Source organism: Leptodactylus fuscus, chromosome 6 (genome assembly GCF_031893055.1).
Source record: "Leptodactylus fuscus isolate aLepFus1 chromosome 6, aLepFus1.hap2, whole genome shotgun sequence".
Classification (NCBI taxonomy): Eukaryota; Metazoa; Chordata; class Amphibia; order Anura; family Leptodactylidae; genus Leptodactylus; species Leptodactylus fuscus.
The window spans coordinates 80,701,746-80,716,302 of record NC_134270.1 but is presented as its reverse complement, the minus strand read 5'-3'; the positions used below and the strand labels follow the sequence as shown (position 1 = coordinate 80,716,302).

Here is a 14,557-nt window from a genome sequence, read left to right as displayed (position 1 = left end):
TGCAGTAAATGGATATAACATTGCAGTACAGGATAGGAGTGTGGAAAACCTTACTTGACCTTTTTAGAGTTACTGAACACAAGTTCCACAAAGAGGTCATCTAAGTTTTCACCATGGAATATCACAAATGTTTTTGCTGCTAATGCAATTTGTAGAAATCAATCTTCCAATCCTCAGTCCCAGACAGTAGCGTGCAGACTAACTATCAATGCATACAACATGTAATTGTTAAAGGTTCAAAATCCTTTAGTCCCAGACTCGGGGCCAGTTTACTTTGCCTTGCACATGACTACATAGCTTTCCACAACTGTTATGTTCCAAATCTATTACTAGAAAGACCACAATGCACATGCAAAGTCAACAGTTCTATAATTATGCGAAAGCATTTCAGATGGCCAGTTACAACAATAGCAAGACTTATACGAAAGCAGCAGGATTTGGACAGTAACAAAAGCTAACCAAAGTTGATAGAAGAATTTTAGGAAATGTAAAAGTTATGAAACAAACAGGATGACTACATAGTACAACAAATTTGTTCAGTATGGCACGAAATGGTCTGGAATCCTCACTGGGCTACTATGCTTCCAAAACACTGACAAAGTTATTTTTAGTATAGATTTGTCGGGTGGACTGGGAATTCTTTATGTCCAGGCAGTTATCAAAAACCTTCATCTATTCATCTATCATTGGTTACTTTGTCTCTTTGCCTTTCACTGCTATGTAACTTTCTTGTTACTTTTTTCTTTCACATCTGTGTGTTGTTTATAGTATCATTGTGAACACACTTATTGAAGGTAGTAGGTTTAGTAGATGCTAAATCTGGCTCTCTATATAGCTGATTCCTTGCAGTCTCAGGTCTTGCTCTCACTTCTAGTTGTAGACCAGAAAGCACTGGAGCCTGAGGAGCAAATCACTGGCTATGGGGCACTTGGCAGATACTGATAATATCTGAAAGTAAGACAGTGTAAACATTGTTATCTTAAAATCCAACAGATTTATTGAAGTGTCTAATCCTGAATGATAAATCTGGTACACAGTAGTTCTAGATCTGTCTAGTCCAGTAGATTCTAAACTTTCTGAAAGTGGAACCCCTTTCAAGCAAGAATTTTTTTCCGACCCCCACTACTTTAATTCCCATCTGAAAAAAAAAGTCAGCTATATTCATCCCGTGTTATGCTTTTCAACTATACAATGCCTCTGTTCTGCTTATTCTTCCTTCACACATGCCTGTTACATACACACAGCTATGTTATGTGCATGTTCCTAACTCACCTAGCTTTGCTACCTCCATGTTCTCCCACAGCTCTTCTACCTCCACAACCAGAGATGTGCTGCCCCCATGTTTTTCCCCATTATACACACATATACAACACTGCTGCTGCCCCATGTTTTCTTTTCTATAAACAAAATTTTCCTACCTTCATGCTTACCCTACACACAGAACTCTGCTACTTTCACATTTCCACCCTTCATAAAGCTTGCTCCTTATATACACTCAGTTCTTTTGCCTTTACATTTCTCCAAGCACAGTCAGCCCTGCTGCCACCACATTTCCCTCCATGCTTAGAACTGCTACTACCATGTTATATGCTCTGCACAGCTTCTACCATATAAAGAGCTATTGTACAAGAATCATCCCTGTGACTGGCCATGTGATATCATCCCCTTGCAGCACCTTTAACATATTGCATATGGACCATCATTAATGATCACATTAAAGGGGTTGTCCCATCACAAGGATCCTATCTATACTGCTGGTTAATGTGGATGTAAGACTTTTCCTAAATACACTGCTTCAGCAAAACTGCTTTGTTTGTCCACTATCTCACTTTATTCAATTCTTTGTGGCCACAGCCCTGACCTAGCTGCTCCTGAGTCAAATGATGTATCTGCTGCTCTCAGGGGGGAGGGAGGAGGAGCTAAGTGCACGGGAGCCAGCCTGTGTATCTAGCTAATCCTGTGTCTACACCATGTGACCTAGGTCCTGCACTCAGATAGAGGAGCTGCTTTCATTTCTTTTGTTCTCCCAGTTATCAGGCTAGCTAATTCAATTTTGTTCATTATGGCAGAGACAGGCAGTCTCTGTATGTAACACAGAATGGAGTTGCTGCTGCCTGTACTTCATAGTCCAATGTGGGTGGGCGGAGCTACACGCCAATTTGGGGGCGGAGCTAAACGGCAGGTTGCCTGTGAAACCCCGCCCACCAAATGATGCAAGAAACCAGGAAGAAAGAAGATTTTACAAGAGTGAAGACTGCTGAGTATGTGAGGTGGGAATACCCCTTTTAACCTGTCTTCTACCAATGACTTAATTACTATCATTGTAATTAGATTTTATAAATGAGATAGCACAAAAATACTTCATGAGCTGTTTGGTGCACTTGATTCTGCTGGAGCCCCATCTTGTTTTATGGTCGCTATAAATCTCTGCCCATAGGACATGTCAGTCTTTCTGTTTTGGAGGTGTTACTGGCTGGTAACCAAAAGTAGGGTGAGAACACCCTGAGTGCACCAAACAGCTCATTTGGACATAAAAATTGAATTTCTCAGCAGCAATATTGCACTTTGACTATGTGACTAACTTCCCCTACAACAGTATAGAAGCGGTTTACAATCAATTTTGCTAATGGTAGACTCCCTTTTACACCCTACATGATTGGCATATAGCAAAGATACAGCAACATGGGCAACAGGAAGTGGAAGAGAGCTGGCAACATGGACAGGTGTTCTCTGGTATAACTTACTGCCCAAACCTGGCTATGGCACCTGCGACTAGAAATAAGTCTGATTGCAGGTCTTTAACTCTTTTGATGCAGCTGTCAGTAACATCTAAGGGTTTATTTAATGTTGTGGCCTCCATCTCCCATGGTGCTATTGGAGGTGTCAATGTACTACTATGACAACCCAGGGCCTGATCAAGTCGCCTGGGTTTGCCATCTTTAGTTGTGTAGCAGGTAGAACCCAGAGTTGCACTTGGTACTCTGGTGGGCCCATGTTCTGACATAAAAATGGGCCCAAAAACCCAGCAGATGGTTCAGTGGTTAATTACAAATTACACACACCTAATGGATATCTCATGTGGGTACAATTAAAAGTACATACTATATACTGTACATACTATATACTGTACATGGCGAGTGGCGTTCAACAGACACTACAGGTTATTTAGTAAGTTACTCTGAATAACTTTACATACATGGAAGGGTTTTTTTTGCCATTTTTTAAACATTTCATGGTATTTTTTTGCCTCTTGTGCTTTTTATAACTGCAGCATCATCTGGGTATTGTGTTTTGGGGTGTTTTCATACTGATTTCATTATAAGAACGAAGTCAGAAAAAAAACATTGAATAAAGCCATGTGAGTAAAATGAATTTGGCCAAATCAATACTGCACAAGTGCTAAGATATAGAGAATCCAGCAATGAAACTATCTCTCCAACTTGCTGACACATAATCATAGGGGGATACTTAGCAAGCCCTGCACTCCAGAATAGTAGGAGAAGTTTAACTTTTGAACATATTGCACATAATCTTTGCAACAATCTTTTGCTTTTCATACCACTGACTACTTTAATAATTTCGGTGGGAAAGTGAGCATGGTTAGCCTTTCCATAAGCCAAATTTATCAAATGTGACTTCTTCAAAAGTCGCAAAAGTTGTCACAATGTCACAACATTAAATATAGCACAAAATACAGCAATTAAAGCACCAGCAGAGCTTTAAAAATTCTCCTCCTGATAAATTCCCCACATAGTGTTTCCCTGCAGCCACCACTGGAGGAGAATCCTAGCAGAGGGATATTTACAGGTCCACTTTAAATCAATAACTATTCTATATGCGCTGAGCGCCTACTAGTGGTGGCTCCAGGCAGTAGGAGTTTTATCATTATATGATAAAGACAGACACTTACAGTGTGAGGTGGCATTTTGTATGATGGTCTTAATATCCTCTGCAACATCCTCGGGTACAAGTAGGGTTTAAAAAAAAATCACAAATACATTGTTCGGAGCTTTTTTTTACGCCAGCTTAAATAAATATAGGGTGTTTCTAGAAGCTTCAGAATTCTGACTCAAATACCATCTGACCAAAAGTGTCGCGCTTCACCATAATACAACTATTGGCACAAAATACAAAATTTATAGAGAATAAAAATTTTTGAAGAGACAAATATGGTGCACATGAAGAGAAATGATTGCGCACTCAATAAATTGTAGTGAATTCATACTTTTATACCATTTTAACCCCTTTACGATATCCAATGTAATAGTACTGTGGATGTCGGGTATTTAAATATAGTGGCTGCTCCGGAGCTTGTGTGCCACCATTTTGGGGTGTATTGCCAGCGCCTGTAATGAGATCTGGCAAACCATGAGAACCTATTATTGTATGACAGACTGCATTATGCCAGTATTTAGCAATGCATTAGTATAGTAATGCATTGTATTAGTAATCACATTCCCTGGGGGATCTAATAAATGCAGTATTAAAAAGGAAAAAAAAACTAAAAATAGAATATATTTAAAAGCACAAAACTACTGTCATGCACTTACACGTTAGGTATCCCTGTGTTTGAAAACGACCAGTCTACAAGTTTATTAACATTTTTTTCCTTTATGGTGAATGCCAAAGCAAGAAAGAAAATCAAAAGTGTTGAACCACCGTTTTTGATCAAAGCAATCTACATTTCCCAAAATGGTAGAACTAAAAAGTAATCTTGGCCTTGCAAATCAAGATGCCCTATGCATACATGGAAATATAAGAAAAAGATACAGATGTAAGAATTTGGCGAATGCAAGAAAAATGTTGTTTTTTTATTATAAAGGAGACATGTCATTTTGGCTGCAAGCAGCACTTTTCTCTCTTCATGATTCCAGCTGTCATTGCGCAAAAAACCCATGGACCCCATTATAGCCTATGGTGTCTGTGTGGTTTCTTTGCTAACCATTTTTTAATGCATTCGGTATTCTGTTTGGGGGATACCCAAGCAGACTTCCTGAACGGAATACCAAATGCAGATGTGAACTAGGCCTTAGAGAAATGAAAAAACAAGTACAATTTAAACTGCAGTCATCTTATGGGCATCTGAAACCAGCAAAAAGTTATATAGTTACAGACTAGAGATGAGCGAGTACTGTTCGGATCAGCCGATCCGAACAGCACGCTCCATAGAAATGAATGGATGCACCTGGTACTTCCGCTTTGACGGCAGCCGGCCACTTAACCCCCTGCGTGCCGGCTATGTCCATTCATTTCAATGCGTGCGTGCTGTTAGGATCGGCTGATCTGAACAGTACTCGCTCATCTCTATTACAGACCTTTAGTAGTATCAAATACACACCAATACACACAACTGCAGTGTACAATGTTTTGGGGGGTTTGGGGCAATATTTAATCATGTTTTTAGCCCATCTTTAAAATGCCTGGTGATCTTACTAGTCTTGTGAAGATACACGCAAGATAATTGATAAATTGAAGGCCATTTTCAGATTCCTTGTCTTCACCTAACTAGTTGTCACCCAGTTTGGAGCTTTGCTAAAGTAAAACTGACAATTAGATATAAAGCTTTCCAAGGGGAATATTGGTGAAAAAAATATGCAAGTTATATAATGGTCAGAAATATTGTTATTCCTCATCTACAAACTTACTGTGAAACGTCACCTAGGTACACCTTAAATTATTTATAGGAAAAAACATCATATTACATGTCAGTTATTAGCTATACTATTTATTAACTGTACTATTCTATATAAAAGTGTTTGCCCACAAATGCATCTTATCCACAGAATAGAACTGAGCTATCTCAGGCAGTCCCATAGAAATTAATGGATGGGGCATACATTGCATCTGCTGGAAAACCCCTTTAAGAACCTTTGTGCTTATATTCAAATTATATATTAATACACTGCATTATGATTATGGGTTTAAAGGGATTTTAGAGAGAAAACATTTATGGCCTATTATTAGGATAAGCCATCAACAATGTACGGTACTTACCACCCCTACATTGATTTATCTACTCCTAAAAATCACTGAAAAACATAGGCCATTATGTTGTACACTTCTGTTCATTTAACTTGCCGGACAAATATGGTGGCCATTAGAGTTCCCACAGGGGTTATCACCCTGCTGCAATAGCACTTACCTGCCTAGGAAAATTTGTCATTCTGAAAGTTGTGTGACAGCTCCTGGGAGGATGTAATGACATCCTTATTGTTTATAGGACGGTTGTCCCAGAAATAGATGTATTTTGAAATGCATTTTATGAAAATGACTATCTATCTATCTATCTATCTATCTATCTATCTATCATTTATGCATTTGATACATTCTGAATTCATCTTATCTTAGCTCTTTCCTATGCCATCTAGCTTGTGTCATTCTGGCAATTAATTGGCTCGATTACTATAACCTGAGCTTGTTATTGGAACATTTTTTCCATTGCACATATGCCCAGTGGATGCCTTAACATCGTCACATCAGAAAGTGATGATAAAGTACTCTGGAACAAGGAATATACATCCTGATAAGAAGAAGTGATAAAGGTCATGCTGTGATTCCCAATATACAACTACATTATTGATGCTTTGCTTCAACTTACATTTTCCATATCCCTTAGGATATTCTTTCCTGTATTTCCCTAACTCCCATTACAGCCTATGACCCATAGCAGAGTGACAAAGGGAGACTGGTGCAGATTTTACTTATCAATTATTCATACTGGCTATCTCTGCTACATATGTGACCCTCCAGATTTACCTTTTTGTTTTTTTCTTCAAATAAATAGATTTATTTATCAATGCACGTTGAGAGTTTATGGCAGATTGTTCCTGTTATAGACTATTGTGTGCAGAATGTCTCCTGTTGTATTCCTCATTATTTTATACCTATTAATTTATTTCCAGTTGTACAATTTATAGCATTCCGGAGAACATATAGAACCTGATTTAATGGGAATTTTTCCAGTGGATAGATGTATTTGGCATTGCACAAAAGTAATTTTCTAACATGGATCACAAATAAAATATCTCCATTATAGTGTCAGCAGAAATGTTACAAGCCATAAGCCCCCTGCCTATTACCTATACCTTATATGTACAGGTATCAGATGAGCAACCCACAAGCTAGAAAGCTTTCACATTCATGTGTTTTAGCAGAGTTTTAGACATCAATGAAATTATGTAATATAGTGATGATGAACAACAGACAATATAGACACACCCGACTTTATCACATGTAATGTAGTATGCCGAGAGCGAGGACCATAACCCTCATAAAATAAACAATGGCCCTCCCCCCTCCATAAATTGCAACCGAACATCTACTGATCCTAGGAATAGATCCCCTGCTTCTCTGTGTCCTGATTCAGCTTTGGTCTCCCATGCATGCTCCATATCAACACAGAAGAATAGAAGATTCATCTATCATCATTTATATCTTAGAAGAACCAGAATTAGAAGACCAAGACTTTTATTCCAGAAAAAGCCACATCTGTCAATGGCTTGTGTGCGGTAGTGCAGCTCTGCTTCATTAAAGTGAATGGGGCTGAGCTTTTATACCACACATAACCTATGGACAGATATGACATTATGTCTGAAAAAGCGGTCATGTTTTCCTATTACTAGAGAACCCCTTTATGTGAAACAGATGCCAAACAGTGTTAAGGTGGATATTTTTAAAGTGGTTCTCCATGTAAAACGAGCTATCTACTAATCTGTATAAAGACATTTTCTCCATATTACAGAGGTGGCAGTTAGCTATAGAGATTATGGCATCATCAGTGTCTGCTCAGGGCATTCCATGGTACCATAATAAACAGTCCTTGAGGATGTCATAAACCACAGGAAGCAGGCTGTATGATTCCCCATAATCACAGCGTAGTGGGGCCTTTCTCATATTCAGGGTTTCCTTCCCTCAGAACTTTCTAACATAAGTTTGAAATAAACATATTTGATTTTTTTTTTTCATTAACCAGCACAAGACTGGCCCCTTTCCCTGTAAATGACAAGGCACTTTTTTTGTTTTTTAGGTCACCCGGTTCTGAAGGCTAAATGTTTTTTTTTTTCATTGAGTTATTCACATTGTTTCCCTTTCAGTGATACATGCTTTGTTTTTGTATAATTTTAATTTCAGTATTTTTTTTGTAATATTTAGAACAGTGTTAACAAATAGCTGTTAGGCTAAGACACCGCATGTCTGAAATAAACATTGCATTTTATAGTACCTGCAAAGTGAGTGATCTGAGTTTGGTTAATCTCATCCACACACTGAGTTAAAAAAAGAGCAGTTCAAAAATTTTACAGCATGGTAATTTTAGCTGCAAAATAGCAAGTGGTTCTCCTATAGCAGTGTTGGCGAACCTATGGCACGCATGCTAGAGGTGTCACTCAGAGCCCACAGGATTCCCATTAGTGAGCAATCGCTGCTTTCAGATGTATGTGCAAATGCACATACAGCTGAAAGTTGTCAGTGTAGGCGGTGGGTCTGCAGGATGGTAGCCTACACTGGCTACAGAGTGTGACCTCTGCCCTGACGCAGGCACGATGACATAAATCACCAGCGCCTAAAGTCAGAAGAAGGCTGTTCTTCAGGACTTCAGGTAAGTATAATACTGTGGGGGGGGGGCTACTGTGGAGCATAAAATACTGTGGGGGGAGCTACTGTGGAGCATATAATACTCTGTGGTGGGGGATACTTTGAAAAATATAATATTGTGTGGTGGTGGCCCACTGTGGTGCATATAATACTGTGTGTGTGGGGGCCTACTGTGGTACATATAATACATATAATACTGTGGTACATATAATACTGTGTGTGGGGGCCTACTGTGGAGTATATAATACTGTGGGGGGACCTTCTGTGGTACATATAATACTGTCTGTGGGGGCTACTGTGGAGTATATAATACCATGTGCAGGGGCCTTCTGTGGTACATATAATACTGTGTGTCGGCTACTGTGGAACATATAATACTGTGGGGGGCCTTCTGTGGTACATATAATACTGTGGTACATATAATACTGCGTGGGGGGGGCCTACTGAGGAACATATAATACTGTGTGTGTCGGCTACTGTGGAACATATAATACTGTGGGGGGCCTTCTGTGGTACATATAATACTGTCTGTGGGGGCTACTGTGGAGTATATAATATTGTGTGGTGGGGCCTACTGTGGTACATATAATACTATGTATGGGGAGGCCTTCTATGGAACATATAAAACTGTGTGGTGGGGCCTACTGTGGAGCATATAATACTGTGTGGGGGCTCACTGTCGAGCACATAATACTGTCTGGGGGCCACTGTGGAGCGCATTGTACTGTGAGTGCCAATACTGTATGGGAGCCACTGTGGTGCACATGATACAGTTTGGGGTCCACTGTGTGACAGATTGTACTGTGTGGGGCCCCTTCACTATTTATCACATAATATCTGTTTTATAGCAAACATGGTACTATTACAGGCTGTAATAACATTGAATGGTCACTATAAAACAGATCCTGTCCGATGTAATTAGTGAACATTAATTGTTCAAAAGTACCAAATGCAAACTATTACCCTTCAGTACAAAATTGTTTGTATTATTGAAAGCTTGGTAGAGCCTCATTCACAAGACTGTCCATCAATTGTGGATCCGCACAGTATTAAGGTTAAATTGCTGTGTTAGCACTTTGCAATAATTTAGTAAGTTTTGGGTTGCAGTTTAGACATTCGCTCTCTAAAAGGTTCGCCATCACTGACCTATAGATTTAATAGGATAAGGAAAAAGGCTGAGAAAAACACAGTAAAAACTCAATATAAAATGCTGCGGAAAAAACATAATGCCAATTGTCCCTGTAACTGTGGACTGATACTGAAGTCCCAGTTACAAGAGTAATATAGCCTAAGGTACAGCAGCTTCTACTGGGTGGGAGCAGGAGGCTTCGTTGAAGCTTTCTACATTGTATACACAGCACTCATTGAACACTGGAAGGCAGGAAGAGCAATAAATGGCAATAATCTCTATGCCTGTTCAGAATTGCAATGGCAACCTTGTACAGTTATGGGCCGACCTACTAGATGTTTAAAGTAATGTGGGTAGAAATAAATGCATATGTGGAACTATATTGGAATGTTCTTTATGTGAATAGATTGGTCAAAATAAATCCATGAATACATCATCATTCTTACTCCTTGAATACTGAATTACTTGTAACTTGTCACTCCTTAACTTAACCAAGGTCAACCTTTACTTGAAGCACCATACACAAACTTTATGCCTTTTTACACATAGTTTACCACAGAAACCAATAAGATTTCACCTTTTATTCCCCAGAAGACTTTTTGTCAAATCAAAGAAGCAGCCTGAACTAGTTTCTACAAATCTCCTCTAAGTCATAGCAATGTATCGTAACAGTATTGGTAAACCAAAACCAGAAGAAGACTCAAAAAATATAAGAGGTAAACAAATAAACAACAACCTTATTTGAAGTCTAAGGCAAATAGAAACCAGGGCATTCTGACTGTATTCAATGATAAGAAGTCAGTGGTTAAAATTTTTGCTATTTCTAATAGCAAATTAATAATAACCATAAACCTTAACAATCATCATCTTAATAACTTGCAATAAAAAAAGACTATAGGAACTTATTAAAAGGGTTGCTCAGAAATTAATTTACCTCTTCCGGTAACGTTTTGAAGCTAGACCTGTAGATTTTGAACTAGTTCTGACCCGGGTCATGTGATCAGAACCAGCTTCAGCCCTCCAGATTGCTCCTCCTCCTCCTTCCTCTTCTTTAATTTTCACTGGTAGTTACCTCTCCTGTGGGGTCCGGCAGACTTTAGCCGGCCTCCATATCTACTAGTGAAAACCAGGGAGGAGGGAATAGGCGGAGCAATCCAGGGGACCTTGGTTGCTTCTGATCACATAACCAGGGTCTGAGCCAGGTCTGGAAACTCCAGGTCCAGTAAGTCAAGTAAGTTCATTTACACTCCCTGGACAAATCCTTTAATGCTGATCATCTATTTCTGGCTACACTGTATTAATTTTTGGCTTCAATGCCTTCAAATCCCAACAGAACTCTTGATGCTTTCATCACCCCTTCATAGGAAAATTGAAACATATATGATCATGAAATCATTCAGTGATTATTAAACATGCAACACATTTCTTATCACTTTTATTGAACTGCATCAAAAAATTTGCGGTGAATAATCACAGTATGGAGAAATGTCAACAATGAGGCCTTAGTTCTCTTCCATCTCTAAATCCAGATGTAGCAGAGAATTTTGTCATTTACCATCCTGGGGCATGGTGTGTACTTGTGATAACGTTCTGAGTATGGGCACATCTAAACATCTATGCTATCAATGGACCTGGACCCCCCTCCCCAGTTTCTTGGTAATCTATGTTTTGTTTATTGAAACCATAGGGCGGGCTTGTCTGCAATATTAGGAAATGTTTGTGTGCATTCCTATGTAAAAGCATACAGTAATACATTATTACTACTGTCATGGTCTGGGGTTGCTAGGTGGGGTGGCATAGACACACAAGTCCAGATTCTTTTAGTCCAAAACAAAGGTAGAGTTTATTTTCACTCAAAAAGGTAGTGCAGCAACAAAAGGAAAACAATACAAAAATAAATACCTGCCCGGCTAGGCTCTAACTGAACATAGAATAGGTTACCTCACCTAGAATAACAGAAATCCAAAAGCACTCAGGACACAACTCCACAAATATGACCTCTCTGTTGGCTCTCCAGCCAAGCTCTGCCAAAGTGTTGCTGCTGGAGCTGGCTTCTTAAGCATCCTTGACGAGGAGACTCTCTGCAGCTGAGTTGCTGCCGGATCATCCCCAAAGTGTGGACTGGAGGGGGATGGAATGACAGGTCCCACTACCAACCTACCTGTCATTCCGAATAATCCAGCCCGATACTGAGCATTTACCAAAATGCTCAGCAGACGAACGTTGTCTGCTGAGAACAAACATTCCTGGAGTTTTCTCATCTCACCCACCTGAGTAGTCTGGGTGTGATGTACACCCCCTCCATTACCTGACCAGCCATCGGCTTACATTACATATTTATTAATTTCTATTACAGGTGGGTTGCTAAGTATGGAACAAAGTAAGCACAAAGTTTTATAAAGCGATCCTATGGCAGAGCCATACAGATGACCTCAAATGTCAAATAGTTGGGTTTCTTTTTGTAAAGTGCAAAGTACTATGTTAGTTCTATAGTAATAATAAAATGCTTATTTTACTACATATTATGTTATAAACCCTATACTTTGGTGCCTTTCCTATCATACAAGTAACCATCTCTTCGGACTTGCTTGTGTACTGTACGCTGTCATTAGAAATGTTCCCAAATACTGACATTAATTTCCTGCTATGGATTCATTTTGGAGAATCACATATTGGAACATTTCATGAATTCATTGACAGAATTTAGCTTCATTATCATACTTGTTAACTGTTTGCTGTGGTGTCTGTTATACGCATGATGTACAAATAACAACGAGTTGCACAGAATAGAGAATTTTTCTCAGTTTTAAAATGTTTACTTTTAAATTGGAATTTAAGGTTTTTTATTTTAAAAACTGACACCATTCTTTGCAAGATATTAGCAGCTATTTATTGCAAGTTCTTTGTCCCTAGGGAAACCTGCATACTTTATAAAGATGCTTTATATATGGAATGGATCATGTAGTGATACAGCGTATTGTGTATATTAGACTATATGTGGAAATATAGGCGTCTGAAGTGACATATTGGCTACTATAGTGGATGCACTGTTGTGTAATACAAATCACTTTGAATAATTTTGCCACTATTACAATGTTAAAAACGGGTTACCCCTTCATTAAGAATGTTCATGGCACATATAAGGTTAATGTTACTAGCTCTCCAGTATATCAGGATGGCATATACAGAGTGTCCTGCAGGCTGTTCAGTAGTAATGTTTATAACTGTAGTAATATAACAAATAGACTGACATTACAGTAACAAGTAGTCACCAACTTTTTTTGGCAAATTTGTGGCGAACGCATCCACAGAGATCATGAAATATGGGTGATAAATATTCAGTCCAAAGAAGTAAAGTGCAATACGATGACACAAACAATGCACAAATGTGTAAATCCATCCTATTGAATATATACATTTTCCTAGATAAATTGAGACTTTTATTAAAGGGATCGCACAGTCATGTAAGGGTTATTACATGTCTCACATCCTGTCTCTGTTGTGTTTTTATTCTCACCTCTTCAATAAGGATCAAGTGATTTTGTCTGTTTTACTTAAGCCTGTCTCTCTTTCTTCTAATCCCTGTGTCCTGGCCTCTCCTTACCTTGCTTCTGCGTGACTGTCTGAGCCCAGTAAAATCACCATACCAGCCACAAATATTCTGCATGCTAAACAATCTCAGTGTCAGTGCTGGAAAGAATTGAGGATGTTACCTGGAATCACTGGAGATCTCAACATTATTGTCTTCTTATGCTGATAAGAGTGTCTGTCTTCAGAATTTGCGATGATTTCTTTAATTCACTAATGTTCTGCAGCTTGATAAACGCCTAGGAAAGTTCCTCATTTGTTTGGCCACCTCGGATTTTTAAAAAAGCCCCTTATTTTTGATGAAATAAGTGTTCCTTGTCCTGTCAGGCAGCCGGTTGTAGGACTGTCAGTCTCTTTGCTTCACTTCTCCAGCTTCACATGCGGGAATTTCAGAGAATAAAATTAAATCACCACTGAGGTGACTCAATCCTTTGATCCAATCAGTGTTGTGCCCTAGGCCTACAGCCAATCACCTCTCCACCCCTGTCCCCTATGAGGATGAGCCTTTCTTAAGCAGGCTTGGAAGTGACTGGAGTTGAGGTCCTTCCCACTGTCTACTTATAGGCTAACTTTAAGTGTTGGGCTGCAGTCGTCCTCATTTAGTTGCTCCATGGTCACAAATACCAAACAGATAATATGGGAAGCAGTCAGAGGAATGGAGACGGACATTAGCTTGCATTACTGAGGGCTCATTAATGAATTTGTTGGTGCATGGACTGACGCTTGTTACATTCAACAGAAAGGTCAATGTGCATATTGATCTGAATAGCTAGAGCAGGCAAACTGCAGAGTATCCTTCCTTTTTAACCCACATTTTATGGACATATTAAAACAGAGTAGCAAACCAGGAACAGTGATTCTTCTAACTGGAATACTTAGTGCTATATATTGGATTTTACAATGGTGTGTGTGCACATTAAAAGGTTTCATTATGAATCATAATTGGTTGCTTCTCAGTTTTTCACTGTTTTGCAATAGAATTTTTCTAAACTATTGGCACTCTTCAGTTAAAGGGATCATATTTATCACCATATCATATCCTAACATCATACCTTGTGCTCGCTTCAGCAGCACATATACTAACGCCATACCTCATTCTCTTCCTTTTCAGAATGGAACAGGTGTAAATTGTCAGTGACTACCTACCCATGATAAGTTGTCAGGTCACCTAGTGTTCCATAATGGTGTCAGCCCTTGCATTCTACCAATCCAATCTTCCTCAATCCAATTCTGCTACATTTCATTCCT

The 14,557-nt window shown here is 39.0% G+C and overlaps 1 protein-coding gene across 1 annotated transcript in view; it reads right to left on the bottom strand.

Moving 5' to 3' along the window:
- Positions 1-14,149, bottom strand: part of KCNJ14 (potassium inwardly rectifying channel subfamily J member 14) — a 31,157-nt gene extending 17,008 nt beyond the window's left edge. Inside the window, exon 1 of the mRNA XM_075280307.1 lies at positions 13,435-14,149. The gene's annotated coding sequence lies outside the window, so the exon portion shown is untranslated. The remainder of the gene's footprint in view (positions 1-13,434) is intronic.
- Positions 14,150-14,557: the final 408 nt, after the last annotated feature.